This window comes from Etheostoma spectabile, unplaced genomic scaffold, assembly GCF_008692095.1.
Source record: "Etheostoma spectabile isolate EspeVRDwgs_2016 unplaced genomic scaffold, UIUC_Espe_1.0 scaffold00018809, whole genome shotgun sequence".
NCBI lineage: Eukaryota > Metazoa > Chordata > Actinopteri > Perciformes > Percidae > Etheostoma > Etheostoma spectabile.
Window position 1 is genome coordinate 34,494 of NW_022604484.1, and position 8,423 is coordinate 42,916.

Sequence of the window (8,423 nt, forward strand, 5' to 3'; positions counted from 1 at the left end):
TGTTCCGCTATAGCATCTTATATCGCATACTAGACTAGTGTGACCATAGTGTGACTAGGAAGATTGATCTCTTTAGGACTCCATACTCTTTGTGTGACGTTGTCTCCCATATATGGGCATATTACTTCCTTCTCTTCCGTAAACAGAGGGCAGACACGGAGCCCGGAGTGGCATAAATAAGCAAAAACGCGATGAATTATAGACATAAAGTGGATAAATCGTGGATGTGACGATATGGATTTAATGCTCAATGACCCCGAAAAAGGCACAGGTTCCAGGCTGGATAAAAATCACCTGTAGAGGCTAGAAAGACCCAGAAGAGACCTCCGTAAACGCTAACTTGTTAGCTTTTAGCTGCAATTTTTGGTAAGTCTATCATTTATGGTTATTAAATGATTAAACTATGAATCAGAGGTGCTGTTTTTGCTCGTGCACGAGTCTCTCGGGTTCAGAGGGTGAAGACTACAAACTGACTATGTGACAGATGTGTAATCTGTCATGTCCTGCCTTCTGAAGCTCTAGCAAGCTCGAGCCATTCCTCGCCTAAAACAATATGAGTCATTCCAGTAAGTGAAAAGGAAACTCACATCTACAAAGATAAATTTGATAGATGTGGCTCCCTGATGGTCTAGTGGCTAGGATTTGGTGCTCTCACTGCTGCGGTCCGTGTTCATTTCCCGGTCAGGGAATGGTCAGGACTTGACAGATTCAAGTGTGATATTTGAAAGAGAAAGTTCCTGGATTGGTTTTTGGTTGATTTACATTTATCAAATTCTTCCTCATTAGTTTAACGCTAATGTAATGTTATTTTGGATTTAAGTCCAAATTTTGACATTTTAGCGCAATGCAAAGGTGCATAACAGATTTTTTTTCTACATACCTGGAGCGATGCAGAGCAGGGGAGGCCAACTAGTCAAGGAACAGCAAGAGACTTGGTATTTAAATGTACATGTTTTACAGTCTCTATTTTACTGTATTTATTTATTTGTATTGTAGTATATTTATTTTATTATGCTCCAGTTTTATGGGTGTTACGGCGGGTATGGGCCAAGTAGTTTCCATTTTTATAGATGAAATTAACTTGACATGAAATTAAGTTTACTCTTCAGCAGGTGGAGACATTTCACTTCAGACACTTGCAGCAACGGATGCTTTGTTAAACATCAACAGACTGGAAATAGACTTAATGCTGATACAAAGCATAGGAAATAGCAGAGGATGGTTTCGATCCATCAACCCCTGGGTTATGGGCTACTAATACTCAGGGGCTGAGTGTCGAACTTCACAGGGAAACTCCTTATAGTGAAACATCAGCCATGCCCGTTGAGTGATCGAACTGTCGTTATTCACATATGACAAGGTAAAATCGTTTTTGCATTCCATCACCCCTTTAAGATCACTTTCCAAAGATGATTTTTTTAATTCCTCTTTCTAGTCAACTTCAGCAAGACAGGTGCTTTAACCACTAAGCTACAGTGCCTCCTAGAGGTTTGCCTGTCATGCAAGATTACAATGAGCTAGTGACCAGGGTTCCAACCATCCATCCATCTTTGTCAAGCAACTCCAGCAGGGGACCCTAAACTTCCCTTTTCCGAGCAACTGGGGGATCCCGAGGCGTTCCCCGGCCAGGTTAGAGATATAATCCCTCCACCTAGTCCTGGGTCTTCCCCGAGACCTACTCCCAGCTGGACGTGCCTGGACCACCTCCCTAGGGAGGCCCCCAGGAGGCATCTAGACCTGGACACCAGCTAATTTTTGTTTTGCAGCACATCCAGCTGCTAGAGCTTCTCAACAAGCTGGAAGAGCTCCATATTGGAGGGAACAGTGGACGTCAGAAGGCATTGTTGTGGTCGTAGTTGTTGCTCAACAATTCATGCTAGGCCCTGAAGCGTCCTCCCCAGTCTGGTTCAAACGGTGTTAAAGCGAAAAGCAATACATTACTTTATTTGCGTTACTTTTGTAACACGTTACTCCCAATACTAACAGTCAGTATACTTTATGTTTATCTTATTTAAGGTAAAAGAGAAATTAAGACTTAACATTACGCCTACTAATGGAGGTGCTGTGGCTTAGTTGGTGAACGTGCCTGTTTAGTAAACAGGAGGTCCTGGGTTCAAATCTCAGCAACACCTTGTTGTTGCAGAGATTACCTATGATTGCATCCCATCATCATGTCCACCCAATGCCTCTGCTACCCGTTAAAAGGATCGCTTTGCATTCAGTCTTGTAATCACCATAAGAATTAGGGATCACTGAAATTTGAACATGTGCATTAGAACTGATTGTTGAATGCTCTATCATGGCGGTTTTTCCACTGCGTGGTATCGACTCGACTCTACTCGCCTTTTGGGGTTTTCCATTATGAAAAAAAGTCCCTGGGACCTGCGACCAGGTACTTTTTTTAGTACTACCTCAGTCGAGGTTCCAAGCGAGCTGAGGCGATTCCAAAAGGTGACGTGAAAACCTGCAGACCGCTGGTTGGTCGGAGAGAATCGTCACTTATGACTGCGTTTTTAGCAAACAAGAGTGCAGAGTGTGTGTCCAGAACAAACGGGACATTGAAAAAAAAAATCTAGCCAGACACCGACAGATTATCTACTCTGCACTATTCTCACTTTTCAACTGTTCACTATTAGGGGCTTTTAGGGGCTTTATGTCGTTTCCAATATTGTACACCGTTACTTTAAAAAAAACAAGAAAATAAATCAAAGAATTTTTTTTATTTTATTCTCTCTGTATCTCTTACTTACTCACTCACAGACACACAGACAGACACGCTCACACATACCTGGTGTGAAAAGAAAAAAGAACAAAAAAAAAAATTATCACACTGATCATAGAAAAATTTAAAGTTAAAAAAAGAAAGTTATAATGAGTATGAAAACTCTTTTTCATTACATTTTACTTAAAAATTGCAACCGCATTGTTGTATTTATTGTTGCAGAACTTTTTCTGTATATAGTTCGTTTGTTACCATGACAACACCACTGATCTGAAGCTCAATGCTGATGATCAATAAATTGCATGCTTAAAATAACATAATGGTTTAAGCCCCGCCCATTTCAAGACAACCCGTCCCACTTCTGGGTTAAATTTGCCCACTTCCGGGTTTGGCCCCGCCCAGTCCGAGTACAGATACGGATACAGATAATTCATGTGGTAAACAGATACAGATACAGATAATGCTGTACTCGCTTATCCCTATTGACAATAATGATGCTCACAAAACACTTTAGTTGCAATTGCGTTTCATGTCCTCTTAAATACAAAGAACTGCTAAGTTCAGACATTAGTTCCAAATGAAAACAATTGTTGTCAGAAGTGGGATTTGAACCCACGCCTCCAGTGGAGACTGCGACCTGAACGCAGCGCCTTGGACCGCTCGGCCATCCTGACTGATCCAATAAGTGCCCAGCAGGGCCTGTCTCAAAAATTATAATTTAATATAGTAAATTAAACATGTCATGATATAGTAGGTTCTCAGTCATCCATGTCATAGTTAACAAGGGAAGGTTTCTCAACTGTCAGTCCAAATATATGGGCGTTCATGGAGACATGGAAGAAAGTCACCAGGGTGGCAATGTGCTTGTCAATGGCAATACATTGCGCGGGATGTGAAGGCAATGTGCAATACAGGCCAAATCCTATGGTGGGAATCAAGATCCACCAATGTCTCTGTCCACAATGTCCACCTGAATCCAGAAATGTCCCTGCCACATGGGAAATAGACTGACAATTGGGTCAACATTGTGCAATTATCTTCAAAATGTCTAACTGAGTCCACAGATATACCTGCCAGGTGGGAAATAAACTGATAACTGTCTTCATGGTCTAAATGTGTCAAATATTGCCGTACAATGTCCACATTGAGTCCAGATGTGTCCGTTTTGGTTCCTGAAAGTGCACAACTAGGCCAAGGGCAACTGGACTTGGTAAAAGGTCCTCTGCAGAAGTTTTGTCTCTCATCCAAGAGACTTCTTTAGTTGTTTTTTTACACAGAAAGGGTTTGACACAGTGCCCACTCCCCCACCCATATCTGACAATTGAAAGCTGTGGGGAAAGGGGGGTTCCAAAGCTAATAGACCATTCAACAAGCAGTTCTGATGCACTATACTGGCCCATTCAGGATGAGCACTGTATACTCTGACTGCAGCAACACAAGTTCAAATTTCAATGATAGCTTATTTTTATGGTGATTATGAGACTGAATACAAAGTGTGTATCCCCCATGCAACTCAAAGCCTATCACTTCCAGTCAATACTGTCAAATTTGGAGCTCCTTCAAGTTACATTAACAACCAGGTTACTCCTCAACATGCCCCCACCAACACAAGCTTACTTTAAACTAGATGTGGAAAGTTGAATGTTTTCACCAGTGTTGTGGCTTAAAAACAGGTTCCACCGAGATTTGAACTCAGATCACTGGATTCAGAGTCCAAAGTGCTAACCATTACACCATGGAACCTTCAATAGAGTTTGCTAGGCAGTTTCTTTCATTATATCAACATGTGTGATATTAAAGGCACACAACAATCACAACAATTAAAATATCACGCCCCAATATATTCTCGGTTTTGAGGCCTCGCCTCTACTATTTACGACATGGCCAGACGTAATCCGGCTAAGAAGCAGCACTTTTCACAGGTGGAGATTGAAACCCTGACATCTCAGTTTAATTTGCAGTAAAGTATACACCTACATGTAAAGTGTACCCATATTTAAATAAACACACGGTAGCAAAGTTTATGCAGTGTTTTTTAATTTTACTCGTGTTTTTTCCGTGAGTCAGTGTAAATATTAGTGCAAATCAGTATTACACTATATTTCATGTTGTTGTGGCCGAGTGGTTAAGGCGATGGACGTGAAATCCATTGGGGTCTCCCCTCGCAGGTTCGAATCCTGCCAACAACGAGAGGTGCTCTTTAATTGTGGTCACACATCTCATTATGACAAACGGCAGATGTGCCTCCTACTATAATATCAAATAGTTACTGGAAGCCACTGATACATCTCTGAGCATTTATTTTCATTCTCAATGCCCAGATGTGTTGCAGTTGATATGGCTTTGGTTCCCAGCCAGTAACTTTCTTTGAGGGACGTTACTTGCTGTATTTGTCAAGAAGTAACCAGAAAGGTTACTCTCCCAACCAGGTTTGATAAAACATTAGATCTCTGTTATATCGCACAAATAAGGGAACATAACAATCAATCAAGCTGCCTGTCTCCTCAGCTTCTAGACGCCGCTGCATCACCTCGCATCTGCGTTTGTGACAGTTTCTCACAGTAAGCAAAGCTCACATAAAGCAAATGCTTGTGGCTTAAAGATCGAGCTCCCTGGAGTGATCCAACTCTGGGATTTATCCTTCTGCAGAAGACCATAGAGGCAGCTTCTCCAATTTCTGAGTAACAGGAAAATAGCCTGATAAGCATACATGTGCAGCACAACCTCAAAAGGCCATAAAGCAAATGTTTGTGGCTTAAAGATTAAGTTGGCGCTCATCTGGCTTAAAACATCAGCCAGGAGCAGTCTCTGTGGTGCAATAGGTCAGCGCAGTTGGCTGTTAACTGAAAGGATGGTGGTTCAAGTCCACCCAGAGACAATTGTTGCTTAAATAAGTTAGCCAACTCTAGGATCTATGAGCTTAAAGATAACCCAAGTGGCCTTATATCAGAAGGTACAGTTCTTCAAACCATGTACATACTAATCTTTGCAGTCATTGGTATGCAGGCCACTTTATGTAATACAAGCAATTACATAAGGCCCCACCCAACAGTTTAGTGATACATGGCGTGCAACTGTATGTCCATGATCAAGCTTGTTGCTGTGACCAAGAAACCACCAGCAAAATGACTGATACATCATCAGTTCCAGAATTTTCTTGGATGCCAAATATTTGAATTCAAAGTCAGAATCCAATTGACATGTAAGAACAACACAATGCACGTCCAGCTTCTACATTTCCGCATGAGTCAGCTTCCCCAATTTCTGATTAACAGGAAAATAGCCTGATAAGCATACATGTGCAGCTCAACCTCAAAAAGCCATAAAGCAAATGTTTGTGGCTTAAAGATCGAGCTCCCATTCATAAAACATCAGACAGGCGCAGTCTCTGTGGCGCAATAGGTCAGCGCAGTCGGCTGTTAACTGAAAGGATGGTGGTTCAAGTCCACCCAGGGATGTTTGTTGCTCAAATAATCTGTAGTGAGCCAACTCTGGGATTTATCCTTCTGCAGGAGACTATAGAGCAGCCCAAAGATAACCCAAGTGGCCTTACCCCTATTAGAAGGTACAGTTCTGCAAACCATGTAAATATTAATCTTTACGGTCATCAGAGATGGGAAGTAACAAAACACAAATACTACATAATACTCCAGTTGAATTTTCAGGTGTTTTTACTTTACTATTTATTTTTTGGGCGACTTTTTACTTCTACTCGAATATCGGTACTTTCTACTCCCTACATTTTACAAAATTGGCTTGTTACTTTAGTTTTGTACTAAAGGTTGTCTATCAGGTGTGATTTGGAGTCCATGTCGGAGAATAGCGCGGACACCCGCCTCACGCCGCAAGCAGGCGCGCACGGCACACGGAGACAAAAGTGAAAAAAAAAAGAAAAAGAGACTAGCTGTCCGGAGGATGATCAGCTGAGATTGTGTGCGTCTTTGAGAACTGTAAGTCATATAACTGATGATGTCAGTTCATTTAAGCCTGTTGTTGTATTGGTCTATAAATCTGGTACATTTAAAAGTTAGCTTGTCTGTGTTCTTCTCCTGTTACCTAGGTTACACCTGGCTGATGATTCGATATAATGGCGATTGTTGAACATCCTTGCTCATTAAGATAATGCAATTAATAGTGGGTTCATTGTTATTATTTACTAGCATATATGATTCCTTGTTATTTATTTATTTTATTACCACACACACAGCCATAGCAGAGCTACCCCCCCCCCCCCCATGTTTATCCTGATGATTGATTGTAATAAAGCATCAACAGAGAGAAGTTGTCTCCATCTGTGTTTTAACAGACACACCTGGGGCCAAATTGGAAACCAGAATCAGCTTTAAATCCAGTCCTAATCTAGTCCTCAATAAATTTTAAATAATTTCACTGGAGTTAGTTATTATTTTTGCATCATCAATACCAAAATGAATCTAATTGAATGGCTATATTTACGGAATTCTCACAAAATCACAACTGAATTCATATCTTGATACTTGCGTGAGAATCTTATTAACCTGGAGTCCCAGTCTCTGTCACAATAAATGCTGACTACCTGAAATAAAACAAGGCCACATGCTGATTATTGGGGACTTGATTTGATGGATTTATTCTTCCTGTTGTGTCTCTATTTAAACTCCTAATTTAAAGGTAAAGTCAGCGTCCACTAAAGGTTGTGATGTTGCTGCTGACAGACTCAGATTGTTATTCTAAGTGTGTGACAACATTATGGGATGGATCCCTATAGAGATAGACCTTTTAGTTAAAGAGGAACATCCTTTTAGTTTAGATCCTTTAGTTTCCAACCAGACCAGAGTGGTGATTGTAGGAACAGTGGAAAGATGAACCAAGACGGCTTTTCATATATATATTTTCTTTTTCTATTGACTATAGTTGTGTTTGTTATTAACAGAAATCAACCTGTCAACATTTCTATTTGTCATAAAGTTCCAACGTTAAGTTTTTTACCGCCAGTTCAAAATGGAACTGAACCCGGAGGAGGATTCCTCCCTAACGGCCGCTCTGCTCTGCTCCGTGCCCCCGTTGTCCGGTAATAGTTAAAGCAGATAAAAACCTAAACAACACTCAAAAGCTTCAAGATAAAACTTACTTAAGAAGCTTCTTCATTCACGTTCAAGAGAAGGCCTATTTCCAGCCAGACTATGAATTGATTCATGAAATCCCTGTTATTAGTACGTGGTCTGTCCCATATGGTCTAGTGGTTAGGATTCCTGATTTTCACCCAGGTGGCCCTGGTTCAACTCCCAGTATGGGAATAGGTATTTAGCTGGTGAAGGTCTGCAGAAAGATCTGTACAAATAACATTGGCCTGTATTAAATCAGAGCTGTAGTTAGGTAATCTAAGTTTTATGTGTTTTCTCTTGCAAACGTTTTGTTCCAATATCATTAACAAGCATACCTTTAGTTCCGTTCCTTGTATTTGTCACGATTTGGGGAAGTGATACTTGCAGGCAGTGTGTCTGAGCGGTCTAAGGCGCTGGGTTAAGACTCCAGTCTCTCTGGAGGCGTGGATTCAAATCCCACCACTGCCAACTGCTGAAATCTAACATACATTGCTACACTCCTACCCCGCCCTCCCAAATGACACCTACCCTAACATAAAAAACACGCAATGAAGATGTGCACACTTTTTGGCAGCACGTATATCTGCGAGCAAAACCTTTTCTCGCATTAAACTCTT

General features: G+C 41.1%; 2 non-coding genes across 2 annotated transcripts; one reads left to right on the top strand and one right to left on the bottom strand.

The window, feature by feature from the left end:
- Positions 1-3,313: 3,313 nt before the first annotated feature.
- On the bottom strand, positions 3,314-3,396 carry trnal-cag (transfer RNA leucine (anticodon CAG)). The gene has a single exon. It is a non-coding gene; the product is annotated as a tRNA-Leu (tRNA).
- A 1,433-nt stretch (positions 3,397-4,829) lies between these two features.
- Positions 4,830-4,911, top strand: trnas-uga (transfer RNA serine (anticodon UGA)). The gene has a single exon. It is a non-coding gene; the product is annotated as a tRNA-Ser (tRNA).
- Positions 4,912-8,423: the final 3,512 nt, after the last annotated feature.